The sequence below is a fragment of the Rhinolophus sinicus genome, linkage group LG05 (assembly GCF_036562045.2).
Source record: "Rhinolophus sinicus isolate RSC01 linkage group LG05, ASM3656204v1, whole genome shotgun sequence".
Classification (NCBI taxonomy): domain Eukaryota; kingdom Metazoa; phylum Chordata; class Mammalia; order Chiroptera; family Rhinolophidae; genus Rhinolophus; species Rhinolophus sinicus.
In genome coordinates this window covers 165,496,028-165,516,610 of record NC_133755.1, presented here as the reverse complement: position 1 = coordinate 165,516,610, position 20,583 = coordinate 165,496,028, and the positions used below count along the sequence as shown (strand labels likewise).

The 20,583-nt window shown below is 37.2% G+C and overlaps 1 protein-coding gene across 1 annotated transcript in view; it reads right to left on the bottom strand.

Annotated features, from left to right (window-relative positions):
- UTRN (utrophin) overlaps positions 1–20,583 on the bottom strand; it is a 463,855-nt gene that overhangs the window by 382,075 nt on the left and 61,197 nt on the right. The gene's annotated exons all lie outside the window — the stretch shown is intronic.

Here is a 20,583-nt window from a genome sequence, read left to right as displayed (position 1 = left end):
CTAATTTTTATAATAAATATATAATACTTCTGTATTTTTTTTTTGAAAGCACCCATCCTGCAAAAGGTGTGTTTTTCTCCACTTGAATGTAGGCAAGTAGGAAGGGAAAAGAATTTGGAGCTAAAAAATAAATGGGGCTGAGAGAAGGTCTGTCTGTCTGCTTTGGAGGGGGATGGCAAGAATAAGAGAGACTTCTGCATATCTGTAATTATACGTAGACAGGAAGGATCTAGGAAGGAGGGAGGGAGTTTGGATGCCAACACTCAACACACAAAAAGGGCTCTCTTAAATAAGGAGCCAAACACCACAGGATGGGGGAGAGAAATATATCAGGAGCCACCTTCCTCAGCTAGATGCAGTTAAGGTCACATAGTTCTAAAAATGAAACCCTCCAGGTTAAGTTGCTTTTACTTATATCCATCTCTCCAGTCAGTTTTCTACTTCAGTCTGAAGAGGTCATTAGCCAGATGTAAAATAACGGTGCCATCTCTTCCCATCTTCTAGCCTATTCACTATGGAAACACTGTTGAAGACAGAGTTGCATCATTCAAAATACACCTTCTGCAGTAAATTCAAGGATTTCTAGGTAAAATGGTCAGGGTAGTGATCAGTTGTTAAAATAAAAATACAGAAAATAGAAGATTAATGCAAACAAAAAATGTTACTACCGATCATGCCGAACTACCTAGACTTTCTCAAGGCCATAACATTTCACTCACTTTCATAGAAAGAACATACACCTGGGGGCAAAATAAGGAGTCTCCGTTCTTTGTTCACATATTTTAATGAAATTCCACCTGCTATAAATATAAATTTCAAAATAAGAAAAACTGAATATGTTAGAAGTACTTTTTAAATTTTTTCTATCTTAGAGTTAAAATGGTGAGCCATGACAAGTTAAAACAAAGATGTGAGATAATTTTCAAAAGAGAGAGAGTCAGTTTAATAACTGAATTTTCAAAATTTCAAGTCCATTAAAATGCAGTCCTTTGTCCAAGATAAATATTTATAATGAGCAGGGAAAACAAGCCAGAAAGGAAAACCATGTTTCCCTTTGAAACACCCAGCGGTAAAAATTTTTTCCCATGGACCTCACAGTGAAGAAACTGGTCCATGAGGCATAGCACTCTTCACTTAAAAGTATATAAGCTGAAAGTCAATGAATAAAATAACAACTATTTAGTATCATGTTGAAAAATGCATCCTCTCTCACTTTCAATTTACATAGCTGTGTAAAAAGTTTGCATGAGCTGTTAATATTTTTTATTGAAAAGCTTATTTAGGTAGGGATGGACAAGGGACATAGATAAAATCCAGAGATTGAACAAAAATGCAAGAAACCTCATACTCAAGCCACTCTCCAACATGCCAATGTCATCCTCCATGATCATTTATCCTAAGTCACTGCTGAAAATTAGGAGCTGCCTCAAGTCAGCACTACCTTTACTTAATAGTCTTCTGTGGGCCTGACACTTGTTTGTCTTTTCTGAAAATTTGTAAATTCAGTCTGTGGGTATAGCAAACTTGGTCATTATTTTCCACGTAAAACAGCTCTTCCTTTTTTTTTTTTGTTTTTTTTGTCTTAAATGTACCTCTTTTAAGTATCAAAAAGTCCCGATTAATTTAACTTAGTTGAAGATTAATTTGATTAATTGAGTTGAAGAGTAGAAGAACAAGTTCCTGTTTGCTCTTCTGAAATAAATGCTTTATAGCCAGTCATTATAATTTCTTTTCACTTTCATCCTTGTAGCCTGAAGAGTCCTAATCATTTTAGTAAGTTTTAGAAAAACAGAAATCCAGAATTTTGGTATCCTTCTCTAGACGTTTCTCACTGTTAAATCATTTCTTAAGAGACCAGAATCTCAGAGCGTAACTCCTGTGTACAGTCAACACAGCTTTGCAATGGAAGGATAATGTCCTATATTTTCTCTCCTGTTTCCTTCCTAATGACACCCTAAAAACTAGGATCCTTTTGCACTGCAGCAACTCAATGACCAATGCTTTGTGAGAACACTACAATTACTCCTTCCCTTTCATGATCCTAGACTATACAAAATATAATTCATGATGACAAATTTTTCTTGAAGTTAGCAAGACAGTGAATCAAATAAAAAGGTTCAGACAGATACTCTTTCTTGAAAGCTTTAGCATTCTCTCAGGACAAGGGTAAGACAGCAAACCTGACTGAGTCCAATTAAAAGCACATGCAATAATACACCCAAAAGAACTGAAAGCAGGATCTCGAAGAAACAGCTGCAAATCCATTTTCACAGCAGCATCACCCACAATAGCTAGAAGGTAGAAGTAACCCACATGTCCTTGATGGATAAATGGATAAACAAAATGTGGTATACACGTACAATGGAATATTGGTCAGCGCTTCAAAAGGAAGAACATTCTGACACATGCTACGACATGGATGAACCTTGAAGACACTGCTAAGTGAAATAAGCCAGTCATAAAATGATAAATACTATATGACTCCATTTATATGAGGTACCTACAGTAGTCAAATTTATATAGACAGGAAGAAGTATGGTGGCTGCCACAGTCTGGAGAGAGAGGAGAATTGGGAGTTATTGTTTAATAGGGACGGAGTTTCCATTTTACAAGATGAAGAGTTATAGAGATAGATGGTGATGATGACGATCGCACAACAATGTAAATGTACTTAATACCACTGAACAGTTCACTTAAAAATGGTTAACACAGTAAATGTTATGTTATATGCAATGTACCCCCAAAAATGGGGGGAAGCACATGCAATAAACATTTTTCATTTTTGTTTCAACTTGATTTTCAAAGAGATATTGAGTATGTTTCAATTCATACATTCCTCAACAAGACAAAGGGGGAAATTTCACTTGGTTCCAATTTCATCTTTTAAAACTCTTATTTTCAACGTATCATTCGTTTTGGCATATGAATGCAGGTATTCTAAATTCTAGAATCAGAGTTGTTTTCACCATGACCATGTCTCTAGATATATTACTGAAGAGGGAAATGTCTATTCAAACTCATTGTGGTAGATACTGTTCCACCCAACAACCTTTCTCCCCTTCTTTCTTATAAGTCTAATCTCATTTTTTCCCTGAAGCAAAGTGGGCAGTGACAATATTCACTTTCCCTTGCAATTAGGGATAACCTTATGGCTCAGTCTTGGCCAAAGGTGAGCAAAAGGGTGTTGGGTGGAACTTCCAGCCAAGCTATTATTTCCGCGACAAAAACTACGAGATTCAGCTGGCGTAAACATTCTACCCTTGGCCTTCCATCTTTCTCCAGGAAGACAGAAGCAGCCAGTGTCCCTGAACAGGTAACCAGCCTTGGATTGCCTACCTACAGACTGAAGGTTACTGCAGAAAAATGAATTCTTCTCAATTAAGCCAGAGTAGTAGAGTTTCTCTTACTCGCAGGTAAACTCATTTGTATTTCAATTTGTTACCACTGAGTTAATAAGTCTGAGGGAAGAAAGTCAGGAATATTTCTAATCTAGAAGATGGAGTTAGATATCTACCTTTGTAAAAGGGACATTGATAAGACTAAAATGTAACAGCCCCCACGTCACTAACCCCATCTGAGAGGTAATGCTAAAAGACAGATGCTTAGAATAGTGAGATGAGTGCGTGGACGATGCTGTCAGAGCCTCAATCCACACATAATCTTTTCTTTCTTTTTTCATTAGTTTCAGGCACACAAAACAACATAATGACTAGACATTTACACCCCCTCAAAAAGCGATAACCCCAACAAGTGAACTACCCATCTGACACCATACATAGCTATTATAATACCATTGTAATATATTCCCTATGCTGTACTCTACATCCCATGACCACACACACACACACACACACACACACACACACACACACACACTTATATACTTAATTATAGTTGACATTCAATATTATTTTATATTAGTTTCAGGTGTACAGTGCAGTGGTTAGGCATTTATATAATCTATGAAATGATCCCCACAATAAGCCCAGTACTGATCTGACACCTTACATAGTCTTTACAGTACATTATTGCTACTGTACTTCACATCCCCATGACTATTTTGTAACTATCAATTTGTACTTCCTAATCCCTTTACCTTTCTCACTCTTTCTCCCATCCCCTCCCATCTAGCAACCATCAGTTTGTTCTCTGTATCTATGAGTCTTTTTCTGTTTTGTTTGCTCATTTATTCTGTTCTTTAGATTACACATATAAGATCATATGGTATTTGTCTTTCTCAGTCTGACTTATTTCACCTAGCATAATATCCTCTAGATCCATCCATGTTGTTGCAAATGGTAAGATTTCGTTCTCTTTTATGGCAGAGTAATACTCCATTGTATAAATGTACCACAGCTTCTTTATCCAATCATCCGTGGATGAGTATTTTGGTTGTTTTTCCATATCTTGACTATTGTGAATAGCACTGCAGTAAACATAGGGCTGCATAATTTTTTCGAAGTAGTGTTTTGGATTTCTTTGGATAAGTGCCTAGGAGAGCAACTGCTGGATCATAACCTAGTTCTAGTTGTAATTTTTTGAGGAACCTCCATACTGTTTTCCGTAGTGACTGCACGAATTTGCAATCCCACCGACAGTGCACAAGGGTTCCCTTTGCTCCACATCCTCACCAACACTTGTCTGTTCATTTTTTGATGACAGCTGTTCTGACAGGAGTCAGGTTACGGTATCTCATTGTGGTTTTTATTTGCAATCGTTTTTCTTAATAAAACTAACATTTATTAAATGTTTACTGAGGCCAGACAAAGGGATGCTCACTTAATCCCAACACCCTTACAAGGTAGCTCCTGTAGTCCCACTACTGCTTTTTAACAGCTTTGGGCCTTCACTCATTCAACAGCTCTGATTGTCCTCCAAAGTACAAGGGGGAGAAACAATGCAACACTGACATGGCTAAAGAGAGAATAAAAGATAATATACTTGAAATATGTAGCAAGGGGCACATGGTTAATTCTCAATAAAAAGTAACTGTCATCATCATTGTCACAAAGAATAGCCTATGGCACAAATTCTCAGATACAGCTAAACATCAGAACCCCCTGGAGAATGTCCTCAAAATACACATTCCTTGACCCAAACCAGGCTTGGTGAGTCAGGGGGAACCCAGTCGTACAGAGATGTGGTGACAACTCCGGTCTAAGGGAATGCTAACCACCATTTTCTCAGGATACTGCAATCGTCACCACTTTGTTAGACCAAACCACCAGAAAGCGTAGAAGCCGAAGCCACACAGAGGACTCTGCCTCCTGCCCACACAACTGCTTTCACAGAGCCTGCATTTAAACGTGTGCTCTCCGCTTTCACTAAGATTTAAGAACATCTCAGTCGTTTATGTGAGATGGCTTTACAGGGCCATGTGCATCCCATCCTCTCACTTTGGGGACCAGGAGTGAGGCAGGCTGTCCCGACCAATCAGAGTTCTGCTTTCTCCCGGACAGCGGTGCTACTTCACACACTCACTGTATCACTGTCTTGGTTGGCAGGAGGGTCAGCGCAGAGGCTGCTACTACAGTTCTCCTCAGTCACATTTTAAGTATCATTGGTGTAAGTACTATTTTAACTCTTTGGCTTTGCTTTGGGAGGACATCTGAAAACATGTTATCACAAAATCAATCTACATGAATTAAGGAAGATTTAGACAAGCAAAAGAAAGAACATTTAAATCACCCATTTTCCCTCCACGCAGGGATAACCCCCATGAATGTGTTTGTGTCCATCCTCCTGGACATTTTGGGTTTTTCGTTTTGCTGTTTTGTGGGGTTTTTTTACAAAAATTAAATGAAAAAGAAAATACATCGCATTTTATAGCCTTCACTTAAAATACATTATGAGGAGCCGGCCCGGTGGCTCAGAGCTCCATGCTCCTAACTCCAAAGGCTGCCGGTTCAATTCCCACATGGGCCAGTGGGCTCTCAACCACAAGGTTGCCAGTTCAATTCCTCGAGTCCCTCAAGGGATGGTGGGCTCCGCCCCCTGCAACTAAGATTGAACACGGCACCTGCCTCCCGGATGGCTCAGTTGGTTGGAGCACATCCTCTCAACCACAAGGTTGCCGGTTGACTCCCGCAAGGGATGGTGGGCTGCGCCCCCTTCAACTAGAAACGGCAACTGGACCTAGAGCTGAGCTGCGCCCTCCACAACTAAGACTGAAAGGAAACAACTTGAAGCTGAGCTGCACCCTCCACAACTAAGATTGAAAGGACAACAACTTGACTTGGAAAAATGGCCTGGAATTACATACTGTTCCCCAATAAAAGTCCTGTTCCCCTGTCCCAATAAAAAAAAAAAAAGGCAATTCTTTAAAAATAAAAATAAAAATACATTATGAGCATGCTTCCATGACAGTACATACTCTTTCATAACATCATTTTTAAATCTCCACAGGCATTTTATTGACTGGACAGTCAGCAATTTATTTACCTCTACCACCCTGTTATTGTACATCCTTAATGCTGTTTCCTGTTTTTAATTTTATCAGCATTTCTGTAATAAACATATTTAGCTTTAAACTTTTGTACACATACGTTACTTATTTATTTAATCATCCTTTCATTCATTCAAGGACAAATTCTTAAAGTCAAAGTCAGATCGCCATCACAGTAGCTTTCTACAAAATAAACCACTCTCTGCCTCTCATAACACTCTTTCCTTGTCTTTCCAAATTCAACTTCCTCCTTCTCCTCTGCTCTTCTACAGCAGGTCCCCTAAATGTCAGCTTTCCTAAGCAATCGGTCCCAGGCCTCATCTCAATTTATTCATTCTTACTACATAGTCTCCAGTCTACTCTCCTAGTTTCAAGCACCATCTACGTGTAAAAGTTCCAATGTGTACTTCCAACCCAAACGTCTCTACTAAATTACAAAATTACGAGTAATGGCTTTAAAATATGTTCACAAATGATTTGCTAGTCCACCATTCAAGAGGTAGAGCTTAATTCCCCGCCCCTTTAATGTAGGTTGAATTTGGTCACTCAGGTCTAACAAATAGAATATGGCAGAAGTGATGATGTAGGACTTCTGAGATTTGTGTAAAAGGCATTACAGTTTCCTGCTTGTACTCGCACATATCACTTGTGCTAGGAGAAGGCAGCTGCCCTGTCACGAAGACACTTGGGTAGCACTACGGAGAGTTCCACGGGGTGAGGAACTATGGCCTCCCACCAGCAACCGTCAGCAAGGAACTGAGGCCTTCTGCCAAAGCCATGTGCATTGCCATCTTGGAATCAAATCCTCCAGCCTCAGTCAAGCCTTCGGATGACTGCAGCCCTGGCCAACAGCTTGACTGCAACCTCACGGAAGACCTTGGACCAGAATCACATAGTAAATCCACTCCCAAGTTCCTGACCCAGGCAACTGCGAAAGATAATAAATATCTGTTGTTTTAAACTGTTAACATTGGGGTAATTTGCTATACACAATAGATGAGAATATAGATTTGCTGCTAAGATTCAGAGTAATTTGTTATGCAACAAGACATAAATCACACAACCACACCTACCTAACATCTCCACTGAGATATCTCACAAACTCATTTCAAACTTAATACATCTAAAACTGAACTGCCAGTCTTCTTTAAAATCAATTCTGTCTCCAGTTTTTCTTAACTCAGTACACACATTTTCATCCATTCACTTGTTCATGCCAGGACCCTGAAACCAATCCTTGGCATTCCACAATCTTCCTAATACCAGAATCCCTCACCAACTTTTATTGATTCCAATTCCTCAAATCCATCCACAACTCTTCATCTCCCAGGCATCCCCTAGTCCAAGGTACTGTCATCTCTTGCTTGGAATCCACTAACTAAAGCCAATAACCTGACACTGCTTCCTAATTTCTGTTCTTGTTCCTTTTTAATCCACTTTCTAAATGGTAGCCAGCTTGACAATGAACTTTGGAACAATTCAATTAATATGGTTGACAAAGCTCTGAATCATCTGACCCCTACCTATACCAAATCTTATCTTGCAGTGCTCTCCCCTGTTCTCAACAGTTCCAGCAACACTGGCCTTTGAGTTACTCAGATACACCCAACCCTTTCCTGCCCCAGGATATTTGCTCATGCTGCTCTGTCTGCCGAAAGGACTTTTCACCCCCTTCTCAATCTGCTTAATTCCTAAGGCTATTTCAGGTCTAAACATTACACATCTTTTCTTCAGACCTGATTTCTAGACCTCCCCAATGTCTCAAAGCATCCTGTTTCCTTTTGCACCCTAGTACTTATCTCAATTTGATTACATATTGATACATATAAGTCCACGAGGGCAAGAAATGTCTACTTTGCTCACCATAGTATATGCAGTTCCCAAGACAAATTGTCCAAAAGAAAAAAAACTATTGCTGAGTTTACTTACTGTATTCGCTAAATCTAAACAAATTATGTATTGACCGTAATTCAACCTAGAACTCTAACTTGCCCACATTAGTAAAAGATCTTGATTCTGTTATATCTATATGGCCTTTTCATCCTTCTGCAAAATTTTAAAATCACAATTATCAAGACAACCCACTGATTTTCTTTCTTATTTCCTCTTTTTCTCATGTTTAAAGATCTGTTTTTAATTGACAAGGAATGAAAGTTTGCCGTCTGGAAACATTAAAAAGAAGAAAAGCTGGTATTAAAATAGTCCCCAATGGCAAACAAAAAGACCAATTCTAAAGCTCATTAGAAAATGAAATTGACCCCTGATTCATCTAAATAGGAACATTTGATCCCGGTGTTAAAGGTTTTGATGAATAATCGTTTGCCTTTCTTCAGCCCAGTGGATTTATAAAGCCAGGAGGACCATGATTCTGCTGCACAAGATTATTTTTTGATGAAGAAATCAGAGATCCACTGATGGGAGAACCAAGAAATACCAGTAAGGGCACGCTAAGGCACAGAGTAAAGCAACATTGCCCAGTCACTCACTTCCAGTAAATACTGCGCTGACTTGTAACCAGAGACGGAGTAGGGCTGAGAGCACACAGTGTGGGTTGGGAGGCAAAGCCACACACAGGGAACAGACCAACAGCTGAATTGGCAGCAATTAACCAGAAAGAACTGTGCATGGCACTCATGATGGAAATAAATATAAAGCAGGCTTCAGTCTTTCCACCCACATTCATACATAGAGACCATTAGCCCAGCACCAAGATGCTAATTCCAAGATCGCACAGGTTTATGTGTGAACACATAATCATGCCAAGCTCCGATAAATGGCACATATTTTAACTTAATAAATTTATGTGACTACATAGTGATAGACTATGATAAACTTAATTATATATAAACACATGTATAATATATTATATACTTATACACCAAGAAATAAATGTTATTTGATAGAGGAAAAGATATAATAATCATTGAATTTGAAAAACTATAGCTTTGGTCATTCTACTCACTGTGACAAATGAGGTTCACATATTTTTCTTATCTGTAGCTCAGAGTAGCTAACATTATTAATATTAACATTACAAATATTAACTATGACTTGTTTAATTTATAAACCAAGTAATAAAGCAAGACCATTTTTACTGTGGTAAATTTTTCACTTCACTACAAGTGAAATTTTGAAAAAAGAATTTAAACATAGACACCCATGGTGGTTGTATACATAATTCTTTAATGTACAAATGATCATAACTCGCTGATTAAATTATTTTTTCTGAACAATGGGGGTAAAGAAAATAAATGATATAAATGTTTAGAACACAGTAATTATTCTAGAAAAATTCAATTCAAAATGACACTGGGTATCAAAACAATAACCATATGTAACTTATTCCTACATACACAAAATGTTAGTATTAATACTCACATTAAACATGCTACCATTTATAAAAAAGCTGCTACCCTTTGTGGAAAAAAACAAAAAGCATCTCATCAAATTGCCACACAGAAGGTGGTAATTTTTGGAAACCAGCCTGTGCACTAGAACAAAAGAGAGTGGCCCCAAAGCAGCACCCAGACAAGAGTTAGGAAACATGGATACCAACATTTAGGGTCATCAAGGAACACACTCCAACCAGCAAGCAAAACCAAAGCATCCAGCTGGCAGGCAACGAGGTGGGTCCTCACTCGAAAAGAGTCAGTGTAACAGCTTTATCAAAGGTCAAAGTGAAATAGCAAGTCAGTAGCAAGACAAAGCAGACAGAGGGTAGAGATCTATAAGCATCAAAGTCAAACAATGTCACACGTTCAAAAAAAACCACCATGAAGCCCAGCTACAAGGAAACTGAAATGATCTTGTCTTGATGATAATAATAATGAAACTAGAACACCATTTAAGCCTGAGGGAGTAAATCCAGAAATGAGTTACAGTTCTGATCAATCTTAGAACCTACTATAGGCAAACAATGTGCATTTTCCTTGCCATAATCAAATATGCTAACATGTTATAAACTATTCTATTAAAGTTTATACATTTGCATAAATACCATTTAATCCTTAAAACCATAAAATGCCCCCGTCTCATCTACCAATTGTTCTAAAAGGATCACAGTGTTTAGACTATGGTGCACAATAGTTAGCAAACACAGTCCAAATGTTATTCCATATAACTGACTAAAGAAAAGAATCTATTTTAGATGTATTTTATATAAAATGTTTTCAAAAAACATCCAAGTGCGGTTATATTATCATATTGTATATACTACTGTAAGTCTCATACATACTGTGCCCAGAAGACTAAAAACTCCTTTAACTGCAGGAGGGAAAATATTGAAAGGAAATTTCATCAAGATTAAGGAATTCCACTAGATTTTCCTATTTTTGGTGTTTCTGCTTTCTCTCCATTACAGGAGTTGAGTGTGTCCAATCAGATAAATCAAATGAAATAGAGTAAAAAGGGGGAAAAATCTATAAATGCCATATGACCTGCCAAGAAGTACTTTATTTTATCTAAGAAGATGCAGTGCAAGCAAATGGGAAAACACACACACTCACAATAATTCAAAGAGCTTCCATCACAGAATCAGCTCATAAACGCAGATCTTTAAAAACATTTCGCAAGCACTAATTTTCTAGTATTTGTGTAATTTGGAAAAACAACTAGAAATATATAACCACATTACACGCAATTATCATTTGATGATGATGATAGCACTAGCAGGAGTAGCTAATATATGCAGAGTTCATGCCATGTGAGGAAAGCATGGTACCAATTGCCATGCATTATATTATTTTTTGTCAATTGAAACATAATTCACATGCCATAAAAATCCATCAATTTAAAGTGTACAATTCAGTGGTTTTTAGTATATTCGCAAAGTTGTGCAACGATCACCTCTACCTAATTCCAGAACATTTTCATTACCCACACAACTCTGTATCCATTAGCAGTCATTCCCCACTCTCTCATCCCCCTGACCCCTCAGCAACAACTAATCTACTTCTATGGATTTTCATATTCTAGAGATTTCACATAAATAGAATTATATGATATGTGGCATTTTTTGCCAAGCTTCTTTCACTTAGCATTATATTTTCAAGGTTCGTGTGTGCTGTAGCTTGTATCACTACTATATTTCTTTATATGTCTGAATAATGTTCCATTATATGAAAAGAATACATTTGGTTGATCTATTCATCAGCTTTGGTTGTCCACTTTTGCCTATCATGAATAACGCTGCTATGAACAGCCGTGTACAAATTTTTGTGTGGACATATGTTTTCAATTCTCTTAAGCATATAACTGAGAGGGGAATTGCAGGGTGAGGTGATATTTAACTTTTAAGGAGCTGCAAACCTTCCAAAGCCACTGTACTCACTTTACATTTCCACCCCCAATGCACGAGTATGAGTATTCTAATTTCTTCACATCCTTGTCAACACTTGTGCGTTTCCATATTTTTTATTTTAGCCCTCCTTCTCCGTGTGAAATGAAATCTGATTCTGGCTTTGATTTGCATTTCCCTAAAGACTAATGATATTGAACATGTTTTCAGGGGCTTATTAGCCATTTTGTATCTTTGGAGACATGTCTATTCAGATATTTGCCCATTTTTCAATTGGGCTGTTTGTCTTTTTACTGTGACTTGTAAGGATTCTCTATATATTCTGGATGCTACCTTCCTTTTATCAGACTTGCAAATACTTTGTCCCATTCTCTGGGTTGTCTTTACACTTGCATTATCGTATTTTAATTCTCACAATAACCATTATATAGTACTATGAGTATCCCCCATTTCATAGGTGAGGAAGCAGAGTTAATAAACTGGTCTGCAACTTCATAGCTCATAAGAGTTCAAACAGGGATTCCAACCGAAGCAAGCTGCCTCCTCTCATCAGTAGTATGTACCGTCAGAAACAGCAAACTCAGCGAACTCCTTAGGTGCTATAACAACAGGCACTAAATACATAACCAGGATTTAAAAGGATGAATTTAAAAATAAACAGTATTACTGACGCTTTGCATAGAAATACCAAGGCCCCTCCTCTTGTTTATCCCAGTCTTCTTGAGAAGAAGGAGTAGCTTAAAACAAAGCACATTCAGCCTTAAAAGGCAAAACTTGGCCTCTGAACAGTGTCTATTCTTTTCAATTGTAGGAAACTTACTTTCTTATTGAGTTATGTAGCTGAAAACAAAGGAATCTGAAATACAAGTGGTATTTTTGCTGAGACTCAAACATTGTAAATCATCCCAGTGGGTGTTCTGTTAGGTGGAGGCTTATTTCTTGACCAACAACAGCCTCTGTTCACAACGTATGTATGCCTACACATACACACTGAGAAGAGGAACAAAAGCAGAGTTTTAGCAGCTAAGATGTCATTCCAACCAGTTGCTCTTTATCCTCCCCTTATTTCTTCCACCAACCATGTTAAATACAAAAGGCAGTCTACAAATTATTTTAGAATGTCTATAAAATTATGTTTACACTAAAGAAAGAATAAAATCGTGGTTTAAAAGCATATGCTAGAATATGCTGCATCTACCCATACTGGCATGGAAAAGAATTTAAAATGTATACCTAAGGGAAAAAATGCCTGTAAAACAATACAAATAGCATTATCTTTTATGTATTAAAAATAGGCACTATGAATACATATTATAATATATAGGTTAGCATATACACACAAATTTTTTTTAAAAATCTCCCCTCTGGGAGTAAGGCATAATTTTTATGTGATGAAATTTGACTTTTTTAGCATATATACATAGTGTTTTATTTAAATAAAACAAAGAGTAGCATTCTCTCAGATAAACTTACAAGCCTTAAGAGCCATGGAAATGAATAGACAAATATGAATAAAATGAACAAAAGTTCATATTTTGGTCCATATTTGGATAAGTTTTAGTGCTAACAAACTTCTTGAAGTTGTGAGAAAAATTATGTACTTAGGTATGTGATTGTGAGTGAGGATAAAATTTCCATCAATTTTCTACATGACCTTTGACCCCCAAAAAGTTTTAGAACATTATCTTAAAAGAATATTTTAAGGTCTCATTTTATGAAAGGTCAAGACAGAAATTAAGGGATCAAATAACAAAACAAAATTTCTTAAGCCAAACACAGCAAAGACATTCCTTCTAAACCATGAAAGAATAATTATTAGATCTCTCTTAGGTTCTCCTCTGTAATTTTTTGGATGACACTACGGTAATCTTATTTTTAAACTTATGATTTATAGTTCTAAATGTTAAAGATATGTATTCCTTTCTCTTAGCTAAAACACAAACACCTTTCCTAAAGCAAAAGGAGATAGAGAGGGAGAAAGAGAATCTACCCTGTAAAAACTAACTTTAACCACCATATACAAACAAATTACTTGGTTCATTCCTTTAAAAATTGTTAATTGAGTATCTACTACAAGCTAGATTCATTGTTCTTTACTTAATGTCTTTATTTGTTCTATCCCAGGGTTGTCCTTCTTTCTTCTAAATGCTGCAGAATAAAGAACATGATGGAAAGAATGTCTAGAATTAGGCATCTTAACTCTCCATGTGATAATTCCCAACTGCCTGTATGATGGCTTTTATAGGAAATGCAAAGGAAGATGTACAGACAAATTTATAGGCCCTCAATCCTTAGGTCACTAAGGATTATCAGTAATAAAAGAAACACAAACTTCCCCTTTTATAGGGACTTAGCATGGCTACACTTTTTCACTTGATCCTCACCCAACAAATAACTGTCTCCTTGAAGATACCATATTTTTCCATGTATAATGCATACTTTTTTGCCCAAATTTGTGAAGGAAAAATACGAATGTGCTTTATACATGGGTAGTACTAATTCTGTATCTACATAAGTGTTTTTAATTCTTTTATTTATGCTTATGAGTTAAAAGTGTAACTCTAGAAATCAACAACGATATCCGTATGTAAAATAACACCCTGGAAGACGATAATCGGTTTTTTTGAATTTACGACAAACACAACAACAAAGAGTTCTTGGCCTTCTATGATGCATAAACATCGTAAATTTTTACCGATACATAAAATCTAGTACCTTGTATCTGTTCTTGTGTTTTGTAATTATCTGTTACATAAAATTTCTTGTACTATAATGTGTTAAAATATAAATGCTAAAATTCTTTTATATACAAAAAACAAGTACCTAAATGTAACCAAATAAAAATTTCAATTAAAAAATTAAAACAAAAGATTTTTTTCCCTGAAAAATTAGGCTAAAAACGTGGATGTGCAATATACCTGGGAGCGCATTATACACGGCAAAATACGGTAAGTATCTTCTTGAAAATAAAAGCTAATCAAATTTATCATAGGAAAACAAAAGATTTAGTCAGTGTCTAAGCCTGTAGGTTATTTAACTGACATCTATTTGTCTAAGACAAAACCCTACTTTAATTCTAAAAGTAACCTGAATATTTCAGAAATGTACATTTCCTAAAAATTATTCTAAATATTATTCTTCTAAAACTTCTAAAGCTTATTCAAATTCATGCTAATTTGCTACAGCAGCAACAGGAAACAAACACACCCATCCATTCATCAGCAACATTTCTCAGTCATTCATCCCTGCCTATGAATCACAAACTAAAACATAAGCTCAGAAGTAGCCACCAGCACAAAGCCTGGAGGGCACCTCCACAGCTAAGCAGGTCTCTAACCCTAACTGAGCAAAACACACAGATCGGCACCAACAAACAAAAACCGCACAAGGGGAAAAGCCACACAAACAGACCCCAAGGCATGAAATTCAGCATAAGCGCCTCCTGTTAACCTTTCAAGGGAAAATAACTTGGAAAAGCACAACCGAGACAGGGGGTAGAAGCAGGTCATATTCAAAAGCAATTTCTGCAGGTATCAGCCGAGTGCCTAAACGAGAAACTCTACAACAAGAGAGAACCTTCCATACATACGTTCTTTCAGTCACAGTTACACCCAAGAGAAGAATGAGCTCAGCTTTTGGCAGCAGAATCTTAAATACTAAAAACCAGGGAGTGAGCCTTACCATAACTCAATTTGGTCCTTCAGCGGAGCAAAGGGATTCCCAAGCTACCAGCCGCAGGGTCTTGTTCCTCCATTTGATGTATTACAACAACCTCCTATACTATCATCCTCCTATTTGCATCCTGAACACGTTTGAAAGATTAATTCTCTTTTTTTTTTAAAGATTAATTCTTATGATCATGAGATTCTGCACACAAAGAACCTACCAAACATCAAAATCAGGTACATATGTATGTTACAGAGTTCATGGCATTGAGCGTGCTTTCCTACAGCCAACCCCTACTAATCGGTGCGTGCCCTCTACAAGCAATATTTTCCTCCATCCCCAGCTCTCCCAGCAGCTTCCGTATCACATGGTACCCTCTTTCCTGAAGGCTTTAGAGTTTCCTCCCACTCCCACCCTCTATCCATCCCACCCCCATCTACCCAATTCACATGATATTTTGCTCTTATAACTAAATATTTGGGGAGCTTAGGGAGTTAATATTACATACATGTATGCCCACATTGATCTCCCCTCCTGATGACATTACTTAATTGCCTGAAGGAAGAAACTGTCTTATTCCCTGGCCTCTTTCATGTGGTTCCTTATACACCATCAATATACCATAACTACTTACTGAATTACCCAAAAGATCACCTGATGTGATCCTTAGAAAACAGGAACAAAATCCTAATCGTTCAGAAGCAATTAAGAGTTAGCCATGTAAGAAAATGTCTTCTCTAATAGGGATAATTCAACTCCAATCAAATTATAATGTTGTAGAGGGTTTTTTTTATTTTGTCTTGTTTTGTTTGTTTGCTTTAGGCAGGGAAAAATTCCAATGGGAACTGTTTCGTGACTAGTGTGCATCGCTACCCATCTGCAGTTATTCCTACCACATGATCAAATTCCTACCAGTTGTCTTGGGCCCTAAAAGCTGTCCTGGGAGAGGAGATTTAAGACCCAGCTGGAAAGCAAGCAAGTACTAACACAGGAAGGAACAGGACCCAACCAGGCCGTCATCCCTCAACCATCTCACATCGCACCAGTCCTGGGAAAACCAGGATTTCAAGTGTGTCGCTTTCAAATGAATTGATCTTTAGGATTTAAAAGTTATAGCGGCTATATCACGTGGCATTTCACGATACAAATGGACATACGTATATAAATATAAAACTAAGAGCTGGGGCAGTTTCTTCTCCAAGTGGAAAAAGTAAAAGTGGACAGACTAGAAGCCAAACTTTTCCAACCTGCTGATTCAAAAGCCTAGAAAACACATAGAAAAGATACAAAACATAAGAGAGCTCATTTCATGTGCCTTGGTGTCTCTATTTTTAAAGTACTACTGTATTTTTGTCAGTTATTGTGAGACTATTAAGTTCTTTTAAAAAAATAATAAAATGCAGAGTGTGTTACGTACTAAGAAACTTCATTCAAAATCCTGTTTCAAATAACGAACCAATACGATGTAAAACTTAAAAATCAAGCTATTAACAAAGTAGGCTTACTTACAACTAATTCTTTACCACATTTCTTGGCACAACAAACTCATTCTGAACAACCTGGCACACAGTAAGTCCTCAATACACCTTTGTTTTCAAATGCTACTCACAGTGCAAATTCAGCCTCACAGGTCATCTATTGTATAGTTTCAATACATCACTTGATCTAGTTGAAATCAATTTTCATAGCATATAAAAAATAATGTTCCTTTTTTTGTTTGTTTCTTTTCTGCCTTGTTTCAAAACTATGCAGGTGTAATGCAGACCTTTGAACCACATCTTGGCCAAGTTTAATTTGAACAGGCACTTTCTCATGACCTTCAAGCCTGTGTTCAACAATGAAATCATTTGGCTTTATATCCTATTCGGTTATTAATCACAAACAACAAAGGAAGAACTTTCACACGGAAAATGTGAAACCTGTGCTGGCGCGCATTCACAGTTGGTCACTCTGGGTTGCATTCACTCACAGCTAGGGTCATGGAAGACTCTGGAATGACCTCAGCTTTTTAAAACCTACATTCATTCAACATGTTGCTGGCACGAAAAGAAAACAGCAACGGTGCGTGACTTTAAGACAAGTGTTCCTGGAGGCCTGCAGTCTAAAGAGGGTGCCCTGAAACACTGCAGCTGGGTCATGGGCAGGTGGGAGGGACCCAGGGTAACAGGTGCTCACGGACAGGCTGATCACCTACCCTCCCTGAGAGGGACGTTTCAGGAAGCTCCTGAGAGGGAAATGTCTCCCCTGGCGTGGGTGGCCCACATCAGGGCCTCAGCATTCTGACTCCACTCATGTAAAGAATTTAGCCATTCTAATCTAGCCAAATTGGACTTTTTAGAAATCAGCTCCCTCGAATGAGTTGATTTTTTTTTTAATTAACAAGGCAAATATTTAAAACTCTATTTATTTTACTCATTTTCTTTGTTTCCATTACTATTATTATTCTTGTTCATTTGGCCTTTGTTTTTATTCTTTAAATTGGAGTAAGGAAGTGGCAACATAATGACTAAAATCCCTGGGATCAACCTGTGCCTCCAATGTAAAAGGCACTTCCTTATCAGCCCTGCAAAGCCCCTTTTAGCAATCAGAAATAGACCAATCGGGTCTTCCCTCAACTCCTGGATGGTTTTAACTCAAACACAGCCCTCCAAGACTAAAACTGAAATGAAAACTACTGTTGCCCTGCCTGCCAAATTGGCAGAGCTGCAAGCCAAAAAATTTTCCCAAGGCATTAATACTTATCTCAAAAACAAGGCCAAAATTAAGAAAGCAACAGATGAGGATTTGTCTTTCTTCCTAATATTAGTCAGTCTCTCTGTGGAGAAAGCCACAAACTGAAAACTAGACCTTCTGAAATCCAGCAGGCCCCTGAGAACTCCATGGTGCGAAAGAAGTCACATCAGATGGGGATACTGAAACCCACCCTGCCTGGCAGGGCGGAGACTTTTTCCTGAGACACCCTGGGCAGCAGTATACAGAGAGTATTTATTTGTCCAAATTGTCTCTTGAATCAAGGAGACTAAGCTCCTCTACGCCTCTATTACTCCTATACAGACAGGTCTTCAAAAGATTTCTATGCTCTTGGCCTGATTTTTCCTCTTCTTTCATCAAGTTCAAAGTAAAAAGTCAAGATGTTAGTTGGCTACCCCAATGACTTCTTTCTTTACCCAAAGATACAGGAAATACTGAAAGGAAGACATTTTGATGACATTCAGGACATCAAGGGTAACAACAGCTCTGATGGCCATTCCAGAAAAAGAGTTCCAAAATTGCTTTGAAGGGTGGACTAGGCGCTGAGTCAGTGCATAGCTTCCCAAGGGGAAGGGTACTTTGAAGGTGACCATAGTGATATTCAGCAATGAGGTATGTAGCACTTTTTCTAGGATGAGTTCACGAACTTAACTGTTCGACCTCATAAGTCAGAAAACCTAAAATTAAACCTCTTGTCTCAGAAATTCTATTTCTAGACACTTGTAAGAAATAACTAACTGAAATGAAGAATGCTCCCAACAACAATAACAGTAATAGCAAATTTTACGTAGCACTCACTAGGGTAGTGCCAGGCTGTTCTAAGTGTTTTGGATCAGAGCTTCTCAACGGGGAGTGATTTTAACTGGGAGCAACTTTGCTCCATGGGAGACACTTGGCAATGTCTGGAGACATTCTATTTGTTACAAGTGGTGGGAAGAGGCCAGAGATGTTGTTAGACACCTACAATGCACAGGAGTACTCCCACAGCAAAGATTTACCTGGAACAAATGGCAACAGAGCCGTGGTTGAGAAACGTTGCTTTAAATGTATTCACTTATATAACACTCAGAACAACCCTATAGTAATTATTTTTGCTATCTCCATCTTACAGATCAATAAAGACAGTTTTTCACTGTACCGTTACGCATAATGTTGAAATACTAGGAATAAACTAAATCCCAAAACACAGGGAAAGAGCTAAATAAATTACAGGATAACTACTTAATAGAAACATGTAAAGCACTTATGAAATAATATAAAACTAAAACACTAGGACAAAATAATTAAAAGTATTGCATAATTACAAGTATTTTAAAATATGAATGTAGAAACCAAATGGAAAATAAGACATAACAGTGACTATTGAGTTAAGATGGTAAGTACAATAAGGGATATTTTTTGTTTCCTAATATTTTTTGATAGTAATGTGGTTTTTAAAAGAAAAAACACTCAACAATGGAGATAAGATATTTTGAATTTTCTTTCAAAAATCAATTTTTTTAATGAAATAAGGAACATCGTATTATAACAACACAAGAGTTAACAGGCTAAGAAGATAGTTAATATCAAGAAATGTGAAATACAGATTTCCATGGAGCAGCAACAAACGCTAGCACCTCAAATTCTTCAAATTCTGAAGTCATAATATTACTGTTCGGTGTAAGAAAAAAATCATCTAGATTTTAAATCTACTTTTCTTTCTACGTTTTAGTTATTTCATGGCTCACTATCACCTAAAGAGAATAGGCTAAAAGAATCAAATTTCAATTCACCTAAGTCTAATTCATTTTAGCAGCTCCATTATATAAGGTAGTTTAAACTATGGTTTTAAATGTATTAATAATAGGAATGTGAAGTGATAATAACATTATGACTCTTGTTCTTATTAGGAGCATATACTGAATGCTTCCTATATAAATTAATATATAACGAAATCCCCACAATATCCACAATAGGTAAATGCTTTTATGGTCCCCATTTTTCAGAATAGGTCACAGACACTTACAGTTAAGCCACTTGCCTAGATTATATACAGCAAGTAAACGGAAGTATCTGAATTGCAATTCAGGCAGCCTGACTCCAAAGCCCAAGTTCTCAAATCAAAATATAAGTGTGCCTGAGAAAACGATGGGGGAAGGAAAAGATAGGCTCTAGCCCTCTTTCTCTCCCTACAGCAATGAACGGATCATATCTGCTATACGGGATGTAAAACCTGCCTTTGGAAGTATGTTTCCTACTTTGAGTAGACATAACAATCAACAATTCAACCAAAAGAATTTCATATTTTAAATAATTTTAAATTACTACATTTAAATTTCATTATCTACTATTTAAATTTTAAATAATTATTTGTATAATCAAAAACAGCTGAGTAGATTCAAAAGCGAAAACAAATAAGGCTGTCAGAATTTCCACAGGAAGTCCT